Here is a 21862-nt window from a genome sequence, read left to right as displayed (position 1 = left end):
CAGAACCCACAAAAAGAAAATACAAATAAAAATCACATTAACCTCTGGTATAATTAAAAAATTAAGAGCACCTTAAGTCCTATAAAATAAACATAAATTTACATTACTATAGTTATATAAAATACTTAATTATGAGCAACATACTTGTTAATGAACAAATTAACAAAATTGTTAACACTTTAAAATATCATGGATATGTGTACAAATCTGTGTAACAATAGCAATTGGTGTTCATAGTGAATTGGTGCTGAGGAATAATATCTAGTCTGGACTTCCTTTCATTTTTTTAAAATAATTTTTATTTTGACCAAAGTGGATTACAAATCATTCACAGTAATATTTTAGGTACATGGTGACATTGAATCAGGGAAATTCCCACCACCAGTGTTGTCTTCCCTCCATCCTTGTTCCCAGCATGCATCTCATATCTCCTCCTTTGCCCCCAGGCTGCTAGTATAAGTGGTTTCCTCTGTGTCTAGCTTGTTGTAGATTGGGTATCTATTCTGTTGTCATTGGCTTTGGATTTGGTGTTTAAGTCTGATCATTTTTATTTCTACTCAGTGTTCATACTGTTTTGTCTTAGTACCCTCCATTATTTTCCCCTCAATTTGTGAGGCAGAACAAGATGGTTTAAGTTATGTGGTTCTATTTGAAGAAAAGAAAAAGAAAAAAAAAAAGAGAGGAGCAAAAATCAAACAGGCAAAAAACTGGGAAGAGTCCTTCTAGAGGCTATAAATATTAATTTAAGAGAACAAAGGGAAAAAGAAATAAAAACATAACAACAATACAAAAAATAAACATACAAAAACCCGAAAAGCACCACAGCAATAAAGACAACAACCAAACAATAATCACAGTCCCGAAATAAAAAGAAAACAGAGCACAAAAAGATAAAATAAAACAAAAACAACAACATCAATAACAACTAAAAATATTTAGTTTGTGCATATTCATTTTTTTTTTTTGCATAGGCACAGTAAATATTGGGGAGATTAGAAAGAGAATTCCCTTGGCCTAAGAGATTCAGGGTTTCTCTGCCCTTGAGGTATACTGTTAAGGGCATAACTCCAGGCTCCATACCTGTTCTTTTACTCTTCCCCAGGTCCTTTTGTGGTATCTGGAACCTTTCTGCTCAGTCATGGATGATAAGATCAAGCCGCTGTGATTAGAGATCTTGGAATTTGCACAGGACAGAGGATGGAGCCTAGGATAAAGTATTTATGGTTCTAGAAGTTCTGTTCCATCACTGTTGTTTTAATCAGTTCCCGTACTTGGTTGTCTTGGTGTTTGCATTAATCCTAGGATGAATCCTAGGATGTCTTTCATTAAGTTTCCAGAAGTTTTGCTCAATTGCAGTTGTCTCAGTCAGACCTCTGGAATTAGAAATCTTGGTTGTTGGGGCCAGCGAGGTGGCGCTAGAGGTAAGGTGTCTGCCTTGCAAGCGCTAGCCAAGGAAGGACCTAGATGGTGGTTCGATCCCCTGGCATCCCATATGGTCTCCCCAAGCCAGGGCAATTTCTGAGTGCTTAGCCAGGAGTAACCCCTGAGCATCAAACGGGTGTGGCCCGAAAAACAAACAAACAAAAAGAAATTTTGGTTGTTGTACAGATCGTAGGTCAAAGCCTAGACTAGGGTCGTTTTTATTGGTCCCAGGTTAAGTCTTGCCCAGTCCTGGTTGTCACAGTCAGTCTTCTAGAGTTAGTGATCTTAGCTTTTGCACAGATCAAAGGATGACATGTCTTCTGATTTCATCTTATCATTAGATGATGAGGTAAGACAACCTGCTCTTAGGTCAAGCTGTTTCCATTTCCTCATTGTCAGGATGTCATATCAAAACTGGCACATGTTGATGTCAGAGAAGTATTAAGAATGTCCCAGAGGGAATTTGGTATCTGGAGCTGTTGTGGAGAACTGTGTCTGTTCTAAGTCTGAGATCTAGGGTTCAGGGTTCTAGGGTTCAGGGTTAGACGATCACTGTCTAAACACATGGAGTCTAAGTTGGGACCACATAACATAAGTTCAAGATGGGAGGTACCCCTGTATTGCAAAATGTATGAGTTCTTATCCCTAGTAGATAAGAGTTTGTTTCTATACATAAAATTTCACCCTTTTCAATATGCCTTTGCAAAAAGAAATGGTACTATATTATATTGCTGGTGCATTTGGGGGTGGTGGGCTTCCTTTCATTATAAGGGATTCTGAATGGCCTCACTTGTACAATTTTTAACTTTAACATCAGTGTTCAAAATACCTAGAAACTCAAGTTATTTTTTGAAATATAAATACATTGTTCTTTAAAAATAGCTGTGATGGTCGAATATAAAAAAAAATTCATTACAGTGCTTACTACACTAGCCATGGTTTGAAGCAACCCAAATGTCAGTACATATGAATTGATAAATAAGCTGTAGTTTATCAACAGTGGAATACTATGTGTCAACAAAGAATAATGAAATGCAAAATTTATTGCAATTTGGATTGAACTGTAGGATGTTGTGTGGCTTATTTCCTTTTGGGTTTGGGGGCTACACCTAGATATTCCTTAGTCTGCATTCTGAAATTAGTCCTGGCAATATTAAGTAGACTATTTGAGATGCCAATGATTTGAATTTGGATTGGCATATACAAGGATAGCATCCTACATACTATACTATTGCTCCAACTCCAGGAGATGTCATGCTAAGTGAAGTAGTTGAAAGAAAAATGAAAAATACTGATTGTACTTACTATCTGTAGTATATAAAATAGAAAGGCAAGAAAATAGTAGTTATCAAAAGTGGACAAACACTTGGTTCAAGGTAACAAAAATGAAAATACCAAGCAAAGAGAGAAATGATAGGAGGAAGTAAGATGAGGCAGATAGGAGATAACATAGAAACAATGATTAAGGAAGACCCTAGGATATTATGGTGGTATAAAAGTGAGTTGTCTGTATATACATATATCAAAGCTACTAGCACCAGTACTACTGTGAATATGAGAACAAAGCCATAATAATTAAATCTAAAAGTTAGTCTACTAAGGAGTCAGTAGCCTGTGGAAAATGGTTGAAGGATGATGACTCTGGTAGTAGGATTCATGTTGAAATTCACTTATTATCAACTTTGTAAATAACAATTCTCAGTTAAATATAATAAACTTAATAAAGATTTCTATGATTATGTCAGTATTTTTATTTAAATATAAAATATTTGTTCTTTTTCTACACATAGAATTGAAGGGGGAAAAGCACTAGTATATATTTTCATGCCTTGAGGGATCTATGTTTGCTTTAGAGATATGGGAATTACAATGAATCTATATTTTATTTCCGATATTTTGGGAGAAACACTTGAGATGAAAACTTTTGAACCGGGGCTGGTATTAGGGTTATACATTTTGTTCTAACTATAACACTTATAATTAATCTGATTTTACTTAAAGCAATGTAAATTCATTGGTCTTACTATTTTATAATTGATTTCTATGTTTTTAATTTTTAGAATTTTATGTAGAGAAGGAAAGTAAAAATGAACACATAAAACTATCAATAGAAATGCAGAATTGGAGACTTACCTAGCAGGGGAGATACCATGATCATGAATTTGGTTTCCCCAGGGCAAGGCTTATCCATTGCACTCCAGAAGTGCTGACCCCTGCGATTTCTCCAAATGTGGGAAACTCAACTGCATAATTTGTGGTAGTGGGGGACTGTGTTCGCACTCTCCCCTGATTTTGCGGTAATCAAAAGAAAGAGTTAATTAACTTGTCCTTTTCAGTACCAGGCCAGCAGTTATCCCTGGTTGCTGTTGGTTGTACCCCAATGCTCCCCCCTCTTAAAAAAGTAAAACAAGCATGCTTGAACTTGGTTTAAAGAGTTGTGTAAGACAGTGTTTGAGTAGTTCAGGAATTGAAACTGAATTATTGCATGCCAGGAAATAATCTTAACTCCTGTACCTATATCTCTTTGGCTTTAGTAAGTTTTTTTGGTTTGGGGGCCACATCTGATGACACTCAGAGGCTAGTGCTCAAAAATCACTCCTGGTAGGTTGGACCATATGAGATCCATCCTGGTAGGCTCATGGGAGCATATCGGATGCCAGGGATCACTCGAGTTGGTTGTCCCAAATCCGTGCTGTGCTATCACTCCGGGCTCTACCTTTTCAAAGTTAATGCTTACTTAGCTATCCTTTTTTGGGCCACGTCTTGTGGTGCCCAGGGATTACTCCTGGCTATGCTTACAGAAATCACTCCTGGCAGGCTCAGGGAACTATAAATAAAAGGAAAAAAATGAAAAAAAGAAATGTAGAATTTACTTTTATTTAAAAATTAATACCAAAGAATGTTTTTCCACTTGTGGAGTGGAGGGAAAGGAAATATTTGTTTTGACAATTTTGGGTAACATTAAAAAATGCCTTCTTCTAAAGACTCTACCAAAAAGCTTCTAGAAATAATAGATTCATATTGCAAAGTGGCAGGCTACAAAATTAACACACAAAAATCAATGGCCTTTTTATACACCAAGAATGATAGGGAAGAAATGGACATTAAGAGAACAATCCCATTCACATTAGTGCCACACAAACTCAAATATCTTGGAGTCAACCTGACTAAGGATGTGAAGGATCTATACAAAGAAAACTACAAAACACTGCTCCAAGAAATGAGAAAACACGCAGAAATGGAAACACATACCTTGCTCATGGATTGGCAGGATCAACATCATTAAAATGGTAATACTTCCAAAAGCATTGTACAGATTTAATGCGATTCCTCTGAAGATACCCATGACATTCTTCAAAGAAGTGGATCAAATACTTCTGAAATTCATTTGGAACAATAAACAACCTCGAATAGCTAAAGCACTCCTTGGGAAAAGGAATATGGGAGGCATTACTTTCCCCAATTTTAAGCTGTATTACAAAGCAATAGTTATAAAAACAGCATGGTATTGGAATAAAGACAGACCCTCAGATCAGTGGAATAGACTTGAGTACTCAGAGAAGGTTCCTCAGACATATAACCACCTCGTTTTTGATAAAGGAGCAAGAAATCCTAAATGGAGCAAGGAAAGCCTATTGAACAAGTGGTGTTGGCACAACTGGTTAGCCACTTACAAAAAAGCAAACTCAGACCCCCAGCTAACACCATGTACAAAGGTAAAATTCAAATGGATTAAAGACCTTGATATCAGAACTGAAACTATAAGGTATATAGAACAACATGTAGGTGAAACACTCCAGAGAAGACTAAAGGCATCTTTAAGGAGGAGACAGCACTTTCCAAACAAGTGGAAGCAGAGATAAACAGATGGGACTATATTAAGCTGAGAAGCTTCTGCATCTCAAAGGAAATAGTGCCCAGAATACAAAGGCCACCCACTGAATGGGAGAAATTATTCACCCAATACTCATCAGATAAAGGGCTAATGTCCAAAATTTACAAGGTACTGACAGAACTATACAAGAAAAAAAAACAACTAACCTCATCAAAAAATGGGGAGAAGAAATGAACAGACACTTTGAAAAAGAAGAAAGGCAAATGGCCAAAAGGCACATGAAAAGATGCTCAACATCACTAATTGTCAGGGAGATGCAAATCAAAACTACTATGAGGTACCACCTCACGCCACTGAGATTGGCACACATCAAAAAAAGGAAAACAAGCAGTGCTGGCGGGGATGTGGAGAGAAAGGAACTCTTTTTCACTGCTGGTGGGAATGCCATCTAGTACAACCTTTATGGAAAGCGATATGGAGATTCCTTCACAAACTGGAAATTGAGCTTCCATACGATCCAGCTATACCACTCCTAGGAATATACCCGAGGAACACAAAAATACAATACAAAAATCCCTTCCTTACTCCTATATTTATTGCAGCGCTATTTACAATAGCCAGACTCTGGAAACAACCAAGATGCCCTTCAACAGATGAGTGGCTAAAGAAACTGTGGTACATATACACAATGGAATACGATGCAGCCATCAGGAGAGATGAAGTCATGAAATTTTCCTATACATGGATGTACATGGAATCTATTATCCTGAGTGAAGTAAGTCAGAGGGAGAGAGAAAGATGCAGAATGGTTTCACTCATCTATGGGCTTTAAGAAAAATGAAAGACATTTTTAACAGTATCTCAGAGACAAGAGAGATGAGGACTGGTAGGGGCAGCTTATGACATGAAGCTCATCACATAGAGTGATGAGTGCAGTTGGAGAGATGACTACACTGAAAACTATCATAACAATGTGAATGAATGAGGAAAGTAGAAAGCCTGTCTCGAGTACAGGTGTGGGGGGTGTGGGGAGGAGGGAGATCTGGGAAATTGGTGGTGGGAATGTTGCACTGGTGAAGGGGGGTGTTCTTTACATGACTGTCATCATACAACTATAATCATGTTTGTAATCACGGTATTTAAATAAAGATAATTATAAAAATGACTTCTTAAACTCACTATGAATAACATTGTAAACTCTGGCATTTAATAATTTATTTTAAAAATTAAACAACTGCTGGGCTTGAGCAATAATAGAGCAGATAGAGAGCACTTATGTTACATGCAGCTGACCCAGGTACTAGCCCTAGCATTCTATATGATTCCTCAACCCTGCCAGGAGTAATCCCTGAGCACAGAGCCAGGAATAAACCCTGAGAACAGATGAATGAGTGTTCAAAATTAAACAAAACAAAGGTCTACTTGAGTCTGAGATAGAGGACAGTAGGTGAGGTACTTGCATTACATGTCCCTCTAGTGTCCACAGCTTTGCTTCAAGTCTTCAGCACTGGCAAAAATTATTTTTGAGCACAGAGCCAGTTATAGTCCCTGACTACTACCTGGTATGTCCACTACCCCCCCCAAATTAAAGAAATATTATTTTGTCCTTACCTTTTGATGCCTCATCTAATAATCTTGATTCTTCTTTATGAAATCTTGATGGCTTTCTCTGTGATGGAAGAAACATGAACTATGCTCTTAGAAAAAAAATTAGAAAGTCTTATCTGTAAAATGGATACAGTAAATCTTGTGCTAGTTTCTGTAAAATGTAAAGCCTGCAATAATTGTCACACCATTAGAGCTATTTACATATTTACAAAGTATCACATTAAATTTTTATCCCTTTACTAAATCTCACCTCATTATGGAGACCATGTAAATTAGAACTTTAATCTTCCAATCCTACTGCACTGGTCAGCTAAAAATCTAGTCACACAATTATTTAAATTTTAAGTATTATTGAATACAATTACAATTTCAAGCAACTATGAAATCAGACAGCCTAGAGTGTTTACATTATGTAAGAAAAGTATATTGATCAGTACACTCTTGATTCTTCTGAGTTATAGGTGTGTTGTATATTTAGTCTATTAATGTAAATAAAAATTCCTGGGTAAAACTTCCTGAAAGGCTGCCAAAACATTAATTAGTATCTGACCATGAGGTAACATTGAAAATAGCATTTATGAATATGGATTGAATATATATTTAGTGGTAATTCTTTGGAACTACACTCATTATGCACACATAATTAGATATTGTTTCATCTTTCCCAATTCCCATGTTAAAGACATCCCAGCATTAAAATACAATAGTAACTTTATTTTAAATTAAATAATTCTTTTATCTCAATGCATTACATTTACTTGGTAGGGGAAAAGGTTGAGAAGAAGTGGTGTACTTGGAATAAGCAAAAGAATCATTCTCTTTCCTAATCAGAAAAATTTACCTATTCTGGGAGCTATCATTGTTTTTACTAAAATCAGCCAGTAAAACGCTTTATATATGATCTTAAGGAATTCACTATATAGAGTGTAATGAACAGATGCTTCATCTAAGTCTGATTAACTCTTGGAGATGTTGAAAATTAATGAACGTAATGAACACTAATGGCAAAGAGAGATTACAAAATATATGATGGGTACTATATTACCAGCTTAAATATGGAACTACTCTTATTTTTTTTTAATATAATTTTTATTTTGATCATAGTGGCTTACATATTGTTGACAATAATATTTTAGGTACATATTTACATAAAATCAGGGGGGATTCCCATCCCCAAATTGTCCTCCCTACACCCCCGTTTCTGTCTTACCTCCCATTTCCTCTTCCCTCACCCCCAGGGCGGCTAGAATATGTGGTCCCCTCTGTCTCTAACCAACTACTTAGTAGTCTTGCATCAGTTTGGTCTTGATGCCTCCCTTATTTCCCCCTCTAAGTAGGGGCAGGGGTAGCTAGTTCAAGTTGCGTGGTTTTGCCTGAAAAAGAGAAAATAAATAAACCGGGGTAAGAGTTTAATACCCCGAAAATGGGCAGAATCCTTCTAGAGGTTCTCATCATCGATTTGGGAAATGAAGGAGAAAAAGAAGTTGAAACACTCCACCAGTACCAAAAGAAGTGTCAAATATCCAGTGAGGACTCCAGCTATAACGATAAGCACCACAAAAAAACAGATAAAAAACAAACCAAAACAAACTAAAAACAAACACAAACAAACAAAAAACACGCCGTGGTCTTGAAATAAGAAACATGGCGTAGCACATAACGAAAGAAAAGAAAGGAAGAGAAAGAAAAGAAGAAAAAAAAAAAAAAGAATAATTGGGGCCAACAATTTCAATAATCACATCCAAACTGAGGAATCGACCAAAATAGCTAGGTAAATAAAAATAATAATAACAATAATAAATGAAGGTAAGATATATATATATATATATATATATACATAACCAAGGTTTTGTGTTTTTTGTATTTTTTTTCCCTCCTGCCCTGGCACAGTAAATATTGGGGTCATTCGAAAAGGAATTCACTTGCCCTATAAGATATGGGGTTTCTCCGTCCTTGGAGTATACTGTCATGGAATCAGCTCTAGTCTTTGCTCAGGATCATTACTCTCCAGGTTGTGGTTTTTTTTTTTTTTTTTTTTTTTTTGGTGTGTGGAAGGCTTCTGCTCTGTCCAGTGTGATACCGTCTGAGCTCTGTGTTTAGCAGTCCCAGTATCTGTACATATCCTGAGGTGGGACTTATGGTGAAGTCAGTCTTTGTGAATCTAGAGGTTCTGTTACCTCAGTGCCATTTTAATCCATCTTCTGTGGTTGGTGATCTTGGTCTTTGCGCTGAACCTAGGAAGGCATCTAGGATAGCGTCTTTCTTTGGAACTACTCTTATTTTAAGCAGTTTCTTTGTTTTCCCTAGATTATAGGAATACTATGTCCTGAATGTATAATTTAGAAATTCTACTTTATAATTATAAATTATTATTATTTAAATAATTATTATAATACTACTAAAGTTTTAGTATTGATGAGCATAGATACTATTCACCAAAGTCTATTATCCTCATCACTGAACTAACTAAATGCTAACCAATAGACCACAGGGAATGCTTATCCTCATTGAATTGGTTTCTTGTCTGATTTTGGTCAGAGAACACACAGCTTCCCTCTAGAAATCACATGAATATCTGTGAATAATTTTATGGTTAATGAAACTTGTGGAGAACTTCCTAACTGTATAGACAACCTTTAGTTCTAGCAAATCTTAACTTTAAATCTCTAAAAAATACTTTTAAATTTTAATAGATCTTAGAAAAGCTACCATTTGTCCTTTAATTTCTAATGTAAGACTTCTTCCCATTCTGTGCTTTATTTCCTCTTCCTATTTGTACTTTGGAGGTCTCTTTTTGTTTTGTTTTGTTTTTCAGCCACACCTCTCTATCATCGAGTCTTACTACTGGTTCTGGGCTTAGAGATCACTCCTGGAGGAATCCAGGAGATTAGATGGGTGACTGTTGATTGAACTCAGGTTGTTGCATGACAACCAAGTGGTTTATCATGTGTACTATCATTCTGGCTCCTAACTAACAATTATATTGTTAAAACTAAAAAAATGCTTTAATAATATAAAGTTTGTTCTTGGTGGTTGATGAAAAATGACATTGAGGTGGCTGGAGGAATAGTATAGAAATTAGGTAGGCTTCTTGCTTTGCTTGTGGCAGAACCATATTCAATACTGGACACCCCATTTGGTTCCCAGAACTACCAGGAAAGAAGCCTGAGCACCGAGTCAGAGTGAGTCTTGTTCACAGTTAATTGTGACCCAAAAAAACAAAATCAAAGAATGAAAATACATGCAAACTAATCTAAAATGTGCTTCTGAATTACTTTGTGAATAAAACTGTTTCTTTTCCAATTCAGCAATAGAAATGTGATGCTATCACATGAAATAACCAGCATTTTTTGAAGAAAAAGAAAATAATTTTCTATATCATCTATGCTTGATTATCAAATCAGTTCTTTGATATTGGTAATTCATTACTCTTATGGGAACAACTTTATAACTGGTGGTTAGATTATGAAGCTAGTCACATAACCTGTTTAAGTTATGTTTATTAATAAGTTAAATGAGAAGGTATCATTTCAGGGTTATGGAAGTGGATAGAATGGATAGGACAATAAGGAAAAATTGACAGAAGAAATATAATTTGATTTGGATACTAATTGTGTTGAGCTTATGCATGGACCAAGGAGGAAATTCAAATTGGTTTTCTTTCAATTTGGGTAATAGCAAGAGATGTAAGGGACACAAAAATTTCAGGTTGGGGAACCAAGAATACATTTTATTTCTATATCTTTGTATTTATGGAGCAATAGAAAACATACACAAGAGTGAAAATGTCCTAAAGGATATTGGTAATGAGAGAACTAGTATCTTGGAAATGAAAGAGGAGAGGACACAGAAGAGGACTGAGCCCAGTTGAGGTGGAGTCCAATCCACCAAAAAAGCTGGTATCAATATCATTATTCTGAGGTCTGGTCTACAGGATTCCAAGATCATGAATGTGGACAGAAAGAAGAGAGACAGAGTGAAGATTTGACCTTCAAGAGGACTAAAACTTGCCTTTAGCCCAACTTCCACATAGATGACTTTGTATTTTCCATCGTTTGCATGTTTCCCTCAGAGCCCTAAGGCTAGTGATTGTAATGAGACTTGCCTCCCTCTCCTTGAAGACAGAATATAATTCTGCTATCCCAAGCATGACCAAAGGCAGCTGAGAAAAATTTTCAGCCAATTATGCCTCCTGGTGCTCTTGAGCTCACAGACAGTCAGCTGCCTACCCTGCACATGAGCTAAATGTTGTTTTCAAGGTTTCTGGCTATTCCTTTGTGAACTGTACTTCTCTCAATATTAGCCCCTCTCTCCCTACCCTGAATTAGTTAATATATTTTGTGTTTGTTTTTATTATTTTGGGGTTTTTATTGGGGGAATAAGAAGCATTAGTAGTGCTCAGTGGTTACTCCTGGTGCTACATTTAGGAATCACTCTTGGCAGGTTTAGGGAACCATATGGACACTAGTGATGGAATTCACATTGACCACTAGCAAGGCAAGTGCCCTGACTACTATTATCTTTCTGGCCCTCCCCTCAATTAGCTTTTACTGTTTTCCTTTTGTTAAAGTAAAAGTCAATGGGTATTTGCATGAGTGGAGGGCAAGGACAATGATACTTGGGGATTAAGCTTGGTTCTCTCTCAGGCCCGGCATGTGCTCAGCCCATTTAGGCACCTCTTTAGTTCTTAAATTCATGGAAAAATATAAAATTATGTGACATCAGAAATGCAGTGTGCATTTGGGAGAATTTAAAGTATTTTTATAAAATGAAATTGGAATTAGTGTATTCATAATAGCGGTGGAATAAATGTAGAATTAGTAATATTTAGGGGGCTGGAATAGTTATACAGTGGATACGGCATTTGCCTTGCAAGCAGTCAACCTGTGTTTGATCCCAGAATAACAAGTGATTCCCTGAGCACCAACAGGAGTGATTTCTTAACACAGATCCAGAAGTAACCCACAACCACTGCCAGGCATTTCACCCAAATTAAAAAAAGTAGTATTTCTTGAATTAAAACAAGTTAATAAACTTCAAACCAAAAAGTTGTATTTAATATCATTTACAACTAATACATATAAACTGGATACATTCCCATAACTCTATTTTTGGTTGTAGTATTTAATGTCTCATGTTTCAACTAAACATTTATATTTAAAATTTGGGAAGTATGGTGAAACCAGCAAGAGAGTTTTCACCTAAAAAGAATATTTTTCACTTGGCTGCATTGCATAGCTGCATTTCCATAGTAACAACATAGTCAGGAAGTAAGATGAAAAACATGTTGCAGGTGCAGTCCTACTTTGGCTGTTGGTAAAATTTCTGTTCTTTGGTTCTTTGATGAATTAAAAAAACAGTAAACAAACAGAAACACATTTTTTGATTTAGCAAAATATATTGCATATTTTTGTATCTACTTGATCAAAATTAAAAAGCTTTGTTTAATTCTACGCTATTTAAGTATAAAGTTTATAATCGGAATAAATATTAGGAATAATATTTATTTTATATATTAACATTTATAAAAAGAATAAATAAATGCACTTGATAAAGTAATATTTTAGTTATCTTTGGAGGTATTAAATTTTTTTAAATAATTTTTATTGTGACCAAAGTGAATAACAAATCTTTCACAGTAATAATTAAGGTACATGGTGACAATGAATCAGGACCATTCGCACCACCAGGGCTGTCCTCCCTCCATCCCTTTTCCCAGCATATGTCCCGTATTTCCCTCCTTTGCTCTCTGAAATGCTAGAGCAATTGTTCCCCTCTGTGTATAGCTTGTTGTAGATAGGATATCGATTCTGTTGTTGTTGACTTTGGGTTTGAAGTTTAAGTCTGATCATTTTTTATTTCCACTCAATGTTCATATGGCTGTTTGGTCCTGGTATCATTCATTTTTATTTTACCCCTCAATTCATGAGGCAAAACAAGATGATTCAAGTTGTGTGATTCTACTGGAAGAAGACAAGAAAATAAAGAAGAAAAACATAAAAAATAAATGAACAAACAGTAAAAAAATAAAAATAAAAAGACAGTAACTACCAAAAAAAGAAAAAGCACCCAGCAACAAAAACATAACCAAATAATAACCACAAGAATGAAAAGAAAGAAAAAAAGAGAAAAAAGGGGAGAAAAAAGAGAAAAAGGGAGAAAAAAGAGAAAAAGAAAAAGTAAATAAAAATAAAAAACGAAGGAAGGAGTGCTGGTGTGGCAAGATTTTGTGCTTCTTTTTTGTTTGTTTGTTTGTTTGTTTGTTTGTTTGTTTGCATAGGTACAGTAAGTATTGGGAAAATAAGAAAGGGAATTCCCTTGGCTTAAGAGAATCAGGGTTTTCAGGGTTTCTCTGCCCTTGATGCATACTGTCATGGGAACCACTACTGAAAACTTTCTGCTCAGTTGCAGATGATAATGCAGGTCTCTGCAGCTAGAAGTCTTGGTATTTGCACAGGTCTTAGGACAAAGTCCAGGATAGAGCCTTTCTTCATTGTTCTAGAAGTTCTGTTTCATCCTTGTTGTAATCAGTCTTCTGTAATAGGTGGTCTTGGTCTTTTGCTCAGATCTTGGGCCAAAGCATACGATAGAGTCTTCATTAAGGTTCCAGAAGTTTTGCTCAATCTCAGTTGTCAAAGTCGGACCTCTGGAATTAGAGATATTGATTTTTTTGTAAGTCCTAGGGTAAGGTCTTTCTTATTGGTCCCAGGATAAGTTCTGCCTGGTCATGGTTGTCAAAGTCAGTCTTCTGTAGTCAGTGCTCTTGGTTTTTGCGCAGATCAAAGGATGACATGTCTTCTGATTTCATCTTACTGTTAGGTGATGAGAAAGGTATTAAGTATTTTTATGATGATTGCTTTTATTTTCCTAGTTTTCTCAAAGGATATGAATCTGGTATAAATATAAGGGGGTTATTATGAACATTAGCATCTTGTACTATGTTTTCTTTTCTTTCTGAATACATTGAATATGTTCTTACATTTAAATCTTATAAGTTTACAGTTTCTGAATTTCCAACCACTTACATAAACTTCAGGTAGCCTCTGCCTTCCCATTGGATTAGTTCATGGTAGAGCAATTGTCTTGACTCTGGCTTTGAATCCTGGTACTGCCGAGAAAGCTAGAGAGTGAGCGAGGAGAAATAGACAGATAGACAGAGAGCAGGAAAGCAGACAGACAGGCAGAGAGAAAGAGACAGAAAGAAAGAAACAGAAAGAAAGAGACAGAGCAAACTACCTCTGGCTGTTCTCTTCAAACTAAGTGACCCTTGTAATTTTAGGGGAAATCAAGGAGCAATGAAATAGTAATTTCAAGAGTTTCAACACTGTAAGGGTTCCATAGCAAACATTTGAGAGATAGATGATACAATTAATATAAAAATCAGGGCCTGGTGAGGTGGCGCTAGAGGTAAGGTGTCTGCCTTGCAAGCGCTAACCAAGGAAGGACCACGGTTCGATCCCCCGGCGTCCCATATGGTCCCCCACCCCAAGCCAGGGGCAATTTCTGAGCGCTTAGCCAGGAGTAACCCCTGAGCGTCAAATGGGTGTGGCCAAAAAAAAAACCAAAAAAAAATATGAAGTCAAAATGAACTTTGACTTTGGAACTATAACAGACAAATTATAAATGACAAGTATATATAGTCATTAATATAGGTTAAGTGAATGGTTCCTGTGTCATTTCAGCTTAAATCTTTTCTGTATTGAACCTTGACTATGATATCATAGAAACAAAATATAAATGAATACTAATAAAAAAGAAAAAAGATCTAATTACATTTTAAAGGATTACATTTACTTCACAACTTATTTCTTTAATTTTTCATTTGCAGCAGTAATATTTAATAGTACATATGCACATACTTAGATACTAAGCGCATTAAAGATTTATTGAACACTTATTACATAGCAGGGTGCTTACTTGGAACTGTGGGGGGTTATTTATAAATAATACATGAGTCAGGTTCTTAGAAAACTCAATTATTTTGCAAGTAGAACCAAAGCTATACATATTAATAATAAATAGAATATTTTCCTCTGGCAAATTGTTCAATTTTAATAAGTAACATAATCTATATTAAAAAGTTACCCAGAGACACAAATAAAATGTTTATGATTAGTCAAATTAAGTTTTACTTTTAGAAATTTGTATATTCAAATAAAATTATGAGAAAGAATTCAGGGTTAAATACCCTTTAGTTAGCCCCTTATGGCAATATCTTATAATACTATATAACTACCACAATCAAAATGTTGGTATAGTCAGAACACAAATTACTTTCCTTATCACAAATTTCAACATGTTTCCTCTTCTTTCCTATCAATAAATCCCAGAAATCATTAATCTGTTCTCACTTTCTTTAATTTTTATATATTTGTATTTAACTCATGCTTTGTATATTTGGGCTTCAGGGGAAATTTTTTCCTTGTCATTTCCATTTTTTGTGGATGCTAGCAAGGCTTCATGTTTCTTAGCTTATCACTTCAGTCTCTACCCTTGTCTTTCTTTGTCTGCTTCTTTGCCTTATCCTTTTCTGTCTCTTAATATATTTATAATTTTAGAAAAAAATTTAATTGTATTTAGGATCTACCCTATTCTTATCTCATCTTGAAATCCTTACAATAATAACATCAACAAAGGCCTTTTTTCTAAATATGCTCAAATTCTGAAGATGCAACAGACATATCTCCTGGGAGTTGATAGTCAACCCACTTGAGCTATCTTTCTGTCCCATGATTTAATTTTAAGTTTGTTAATGACCATATTGATATATCTGTGCTTGTCTGTTTTTGGATTTTATTTCTCTCATATGCTATATAGTTATATATATTATATACATATATTCATCCACCAGTAGTACACAGCATTAATAATTATATCTATAGACTTAAAATTATATTACTATTCTTTTCTAATATTTAGCGATCTTCTAAATTTAATTTTTATATTTTAGAATAAGATTGTAAATGTTTACCAGAAACTTTATTGATAAATTTAAATTGCCTTAAAATTTGGGGAAAAATGGACATATTTACTTTGTTAAGCTGTTCCATTTATAAAGATAGTATGTTTTTCTATCTTTGATTATTTTGTTGTTGCTGTTGTTTGTTTGTTTATTTTTTAGCCTCACCTAGCATTGTCAGGATCTGTGGTATGCGAATCAAACACCTTGACACCTATATTATCTCTACAATCCTCTAGTTTTTATTATAAAGAATTCTTTAAGGAGGATTATAGTTTGCATCATATAGCTTCTCTATGCATTTATTATCTCTGTATCTACATGCTCCATTTTGAGCAAATTACAATGGCATTGTATTTTAATTTTGTTTTAAATTTGTATTTAATTTTGTTGTATTTTAATTTTAATGCTTATTGTTAGATTGATTTATGGAAATGATTATCAGTTCAGTATATATCTTGTAATCTTTCTGAATACACTCATTCTAGAAAGATTATGCTTGGTTAACTTTATTTTATCCTTTCCCATGTGAAACTTTGCTATTTTGTTTAATTGCCTCATTATATTGATTATAACTCCACCATTGAAGAAAATAAGAATAGTAAAATTGGTCTTCCTTGCCTTGTTCCCAATAGTAAAATAAATGAATTCTGTCTTCTTCCATTATGTTATTATGTTTTCTGTTTTTTTTTTTTTTTTTGGTAGATGCTTTATATCAAGTTGTGGGAAAGCTTCACTGTACTTTTTATTATTTTAAGAGTTTTCAGCAAACATTAAAATTGTAAAATGTTGGGACTTGGGTGATAGTACATTAGATGGGGTGCTTGCAAATTGCAAATGAGTGACTCAGGTTTAATCTCTAAAATTCCATTAAATTTTAATTCTTCAGTTTATTAATATTGTGGGTTGCATTGATTCTCCTCCCCTGCTCCCAGATTTTTTTGCTGTTGTTTGTTATGTTTTGTTTAACTTTGTTATTGACAGCTGTGCTTGGGGCTTATTTTTGACTTTGTGCTCAGGGATCATTAAGCACAAAGATCACTAGGGCTCAAATACAGGAAACCAGACTTACCTGCTGCATTATCTCTCTATCCTCAATTGTTTGTAATATATATATATGTACATACATACATATATATATAGTTAATTTTGCATTCTAGAAATAAACTTTTCTTGGCCGTGGTATATAATTCTTTTTAAAATAGATTGCTTAGTTCTTCCTGTTATTATCTTAAGGACATTTTACACCTGTATTTATAAGTAATGATTATTTGTGGTGTTATTTATTTTGATACACTTATTTTGCTTTGATATGAGGGCATTATTAAGTTAAAAATGCATAATCATTCTTCATTTCTGTTATTCAGAAAATGATTGTGTGGAGTTTGTGTATGATCTTAATTTATTTAGTAGAATTCTACAATGAATCACTTAAAATTGAAAGTTACTTTTAGGGGAGATTTGAAATTGCGCATTCAATCTTTTCAAAAGTACGGTTTATCCAAATTATTTAGGTTCTTTGTAAAGCTTTATAAAGATTGATTTATTGCATTCAAATTATAAAATTTTAAGTGTGCATAATTGTTCATAGATTTAGTTTTTGCCATTTTGATAAAATATAGAACCTAACTTCTTTTTTCTTTCCCAATTCCATTTCAACAGTTACACTAGCTATTATTTCTTTGTATATTAACAATTAAAGAAACCATAATATTTGCTTTAGTCATAAATTACAAGTCAGAAAACTAAAAAAAAATTAAATTATATTTACCTATGATAGTTTTTCTTTGTGTTCCTAAGAAATACATATATCCTAAGAAAATTGTCTTTGGATATGTCTTTGGATATCCTATAATATTGTCATTAGATATAGCTTATGGGTTAAAAATGAGAATTTTTTATTTAAGCTCTGACTTTATGTAGAAAATTCACCAGCATTTAAAATATTTTTCCCTTGGAAGAAGGGAATTATTTTTTCATATTGTTTCATGATATTTTCTCCATTAGTTTCAGAAAGCTATAATTTTCAGAGTGTAGATTTCCTTTGTTTAATCTGTTAGGGGTTATTTAAGTTTCCAGTTTATTTCTCTGGGCAGATTTGTAATGTTTCTGTTATTCAGTTATCCCTTTTGCTATGCTCCATTTCTGTTTCTTTGATGACATAAAGTTTAGATAGTAAATTCTTCATAATTATTGAATAGTTTCCTCTACTCCGTCCATTATGTAGTCTAGCTCATTTATTGAGTTGTCTGTCATTCTATTGTATTTTTCAATTATAGAATTCCCATTTGGTATCGATTTTTATTTATTTCTCTACTGAGATTTACTGACATTTTTACACTTGTTTCAAGTGTTTTGTAATTATTTATTGAAGAATTTTGTACTAAGTTCCTGAGAATCTTTGCCATATATTTTTACAATGATCATCCTAAAGTTTGCATATTTTGACTGCTTTTTTCATTCACTTCTCTATGAAAAACTAGAGTTTTCTTGGTCCATTATAATTTTACTTAAATGTCCTATGTTTCCTATTTTTCTAAAATATTACTTCATCACGGGGAAAGAGGTCTTGACCTCATTATTGACAGGTAAAAGTATTTGATTCAATCAAGCTATTTGATTCAATCTTTATGAATATTTGAGACATGAATATAATTGCTTTTTGGTGAGAGTTCTGCCTCCCAGGTTTCCAGAGATGTTCTTTATTTGGGAGAGATGGAAATTCCCTGTTAACCTGTTCGTTGTGACTCACTAACACCACTGTATTTGAAGGGCACTTTTAATGTTACCTTCTCACTTGGACACTCTGGCATCACCTCTGCAGAGATGAATAGGGTTCGCCGTTCACAGTTAAGTCTGTGTGGACATAAAGATCCAGGATCACCGAGGAATACTGTCAGGAGTTTAGGAGGCAGTCACACTGCCTGGATGAGATGGAATCTTAGCTCCCAATTACCTTTTTCTTTGACACAGCCAAACATGGATTGCTAATTGTTATACACACATGGTGGTAGAAGTTTTAATTCTCTTCTTGGCTTTTGTTGTGTGAGTTAGAACAGGGCCATAATTTCTCTAAAATCAAAGAGTTTTCTGTCTTTGTTATGTTCCTTTTCTGGTTCTTTTGGTCAAAGAGGGATTTTCCCATATCTATTGGCTTTGTCAGTTATAATGTGGGATACATGATGCAAAATTAAATCTAGGAAACTCAGTAATATCCCATTCCCATGCCTTTAGGCCCTCTTCTGTGTTGTCTCCATTTTTCAGAATGTTCTTAATTTGTTTTATACATAGTGTTCAAAGTTATTAGAGATGTTTAGTGGAAATTTTTGAGAAAATTAGATCTTCCTAGAAACCTAAGTCACATCTCTGTTCTAAGGTGTTAAAATTTATCAGAGATTAATAAAACTATAAAAATGCAGGCTCAGAATGAAGAAACTTTATTCTGGATGTAGAAGGTATTTAAAATCTATAGTTCAGCGTAAGTAATGTTGACACTCTGCTCCATAAGAGGAGTTGAGCCAACATACAATCTGTTGACTTGGTAAATCAAAGGCAAGAGATGTTTTATAACAGAGTCTTATTTATAGTTGATATGCTCTTTCACACTAACCAAGAACCTAGAGCAAATGAGACACACAATGCAATGATCAAACTAGAGGATTGAAAGTCTAGTCAATATTCAGAGTAGCTTTTTGAATCAGAAAATGTTGTAGCTTCTTTTATGGAGAAAACTGAAGAGAATACTGGGCCAACAAATAGGGTCAATAAGGGTTTTCACTCACTATAATACTGATTCATACTACAAACACAGTAAACTTTGAAAACATCATGTTAAGTGAAATAAGCAAAGAAAAGAAGAAAAAAATAAAAGATTGCACTATTCTATTTATGTGATGTATCTACAGTAGGCAAATCCTTAGAAACAGACTACAGTTTGATTCTGTAATAGTGACTGCTTTAATATATCTATGAATCTCCATTTGAAGTGATGAACTAGATATTGATTATGTTTGCACAATATTGTGAATGTATTTCATTCCACTAAGTGTACACTTAAAATGACAAATGTTAGTTGATATGTGCATTACTATTATTTTACAAATTATTTGAAATAAAATAAAGGAAATGGTCCAAATTAAAATAAAACTGTAATGTTCGTCATCTCAGTAAATTAGTCTTTATTAAATATCAGGGCACTATTTCTTACTGAGCCTCTTTTCCTCATTCTTTTAATGTAATATTCTCTGTATTATTATCATTGACAGATAATATATAACATCTATTTTCCACATCAGGCAAAATCCTATTTTACTAATAGGAACAAACTTGAAGTTGCTATCTATTTACATCCTCTGAAATTGTTTGTGGGACTTTCTATGACTGAGCCTCCTGATACCAACCTCAGTTGGTAAACTGAGATCAAACCAGGATCAAGAGACAGAAAAAATTTACTTAGCATAAGATCTTAGACTTATATATTAAGTTCTATATTATAAAATGCTAAGGATCAAAGCAGCCTGCTTGCAAGTTGAGTTTGGGCTAGATGGAAGTAATTTATGATGACATCTATTAAGCTTTATAAAACATAATACTTGATTGTGTTTTTGCTCTTGCCATAAAATTAATTATTGCTAATTAACTAGGGGTGCCAACTCATTTATATATCACACTTCCTTCTCCAAGTCTTGTTAATTAGTTTCCTTGAGTTTTATACTATCCCAGTGCCCCGTAGCATTCTTCTGTACCTTTCTTATTAAAGCAAATGGTTCTGCTTTTGGGGCTTTGTTTGGTTTAGGACACAGATTTACAAATTGAAGCAGAGAAATAGATGCCAAGTGAAAAAGATAAGTGCCACACATTATTCAACATTAAGTAAATATCAAGAAGATATTTTCGTGTAGTGAAAATCCTTATGAGAGAATACAATTAAATGTTCAAGTCCCTGTTTTAGTAGGGACTGGAAGTTTGGATTCTGAGCCAGGCATTATTCTCAAGGAATAATAGAAAGACCTGGGCTGGTTAGCTCCCCTGTCACAGTGCTCACTGCTCCAATGGAGCAGTTTCCTCAGTTTTAGGAAAAAAGTTTTGATGTACTAAATATAGCATGTCACTGATTCTGTTTGTCCTTGGTCTTACATCCTTTGTGTGTATTTGGTGGGGGTGGGGCTCTAGTTTTCCTGTTTAGAAAGCACTGGGCATACAGTTACTATTAGGCATTTTTATGAGAAGCGGAGGTCAATTTGATTGGAATTTTTTTGAGCAGCTAGCCTGCATGAAACTAAAGGCCTTATGAAGTTATTATCATAACAATGACCATAAAATATTTTCCTGAACACAGTTCTATTTCAATAAAGTTTGTCTACTTTTCTGCTCAGTGAGCCCATAAAGCAGCCAGACTCAGGAGAAAATTGCATTGACATAGATTTCATGGTGCATGTTTCTGCTCACCTCCTGTGAGGTATTTATTTTGCACATCCCTATCATATAGTAATTTGACTTCATTGACTGAAAAGCAACTAGTTCAGAGTGAGGGTGTGTATGTATATTTGTGTGTTAGTATATGTGTTTGTGCATCTAATTTCCAAACTGGGAAGTAAATAAAAAACAAAGCTTGACAAACATTTACAGGGAAAGTATGTATTTACTCAATTCACTTAGAAGAGTGGTAATTGTAGCTACATTCCAGTGTGATCATGGGTATGAATCCACATGTCAAACAATTTCATCTTTAACATTTTTTGCTTTGGAGCAGGAATTCAAATAATAGGTACTAGAAATGCACTGAATCAAATCCTGAAACTCAGGATAAACCAAACATTAAGGTATTTGTTTCTAGGTTTTCTTCACCCTGCACCCAGTGCCATAATTATCTACATTTTCCTGTTTCTTCCTTTTCTACTTCTTAGCTCCATGATTGGTATTTATTTACATCTCTACTTCCCCTCTCCATTTTCTTCATTTTCATGGAGCTAATATGAATTTATTAAAAGGTGACTCTTATCAACTTCTTCTGATTCTAGATATAGGGATGCAGGCTT

At 34.3% G+C, this 21862-nt stretch overlaps 1 protein-coding gene and 1 non-coding gene across 2 annotated transcripts in view; both read left to right on the top strand.

The window, feature by feature from the left end:
- The window catches only part of NTRK2 (neurotrophic receptor tyrosine kinase 2), a 380358-nt gene that overhangs the window by 230070 nt on the left and 128426 nt on the right, over positions 1-21862 (top strand). The gene's annotated exons all lie outside the window — the stretch shown is intronic.
- On the top strand, positions 3548-3711 carry LOC126005054 (U1 spliceosomal RNA). The gene has a single exon (XR_007494236.1). It is a non-coding gene; the product is annotated as a U1 spliceosomal RNA (small nuclear RNA).

Source organism: Suncus etruscus, chromosome 3 (genome assembly GCF_024139225.1).
Source record: "Suncus etruscus isolate mSunEtr1 chromosome 3, mSunEtr1.pri.cur, whole genome shotgun sequence".
Classification (NCBI taxonomy): Eukaryota; Metazoa; Chordata; class Mammalia; order Eulipotyphla; family Soricidae; genus Suncus; species Suncus etruscus.
Note: the sequence above shows the minus strand (reverse complement) of the source record. Positions and strands in the feature narration are given on the sequence as shown.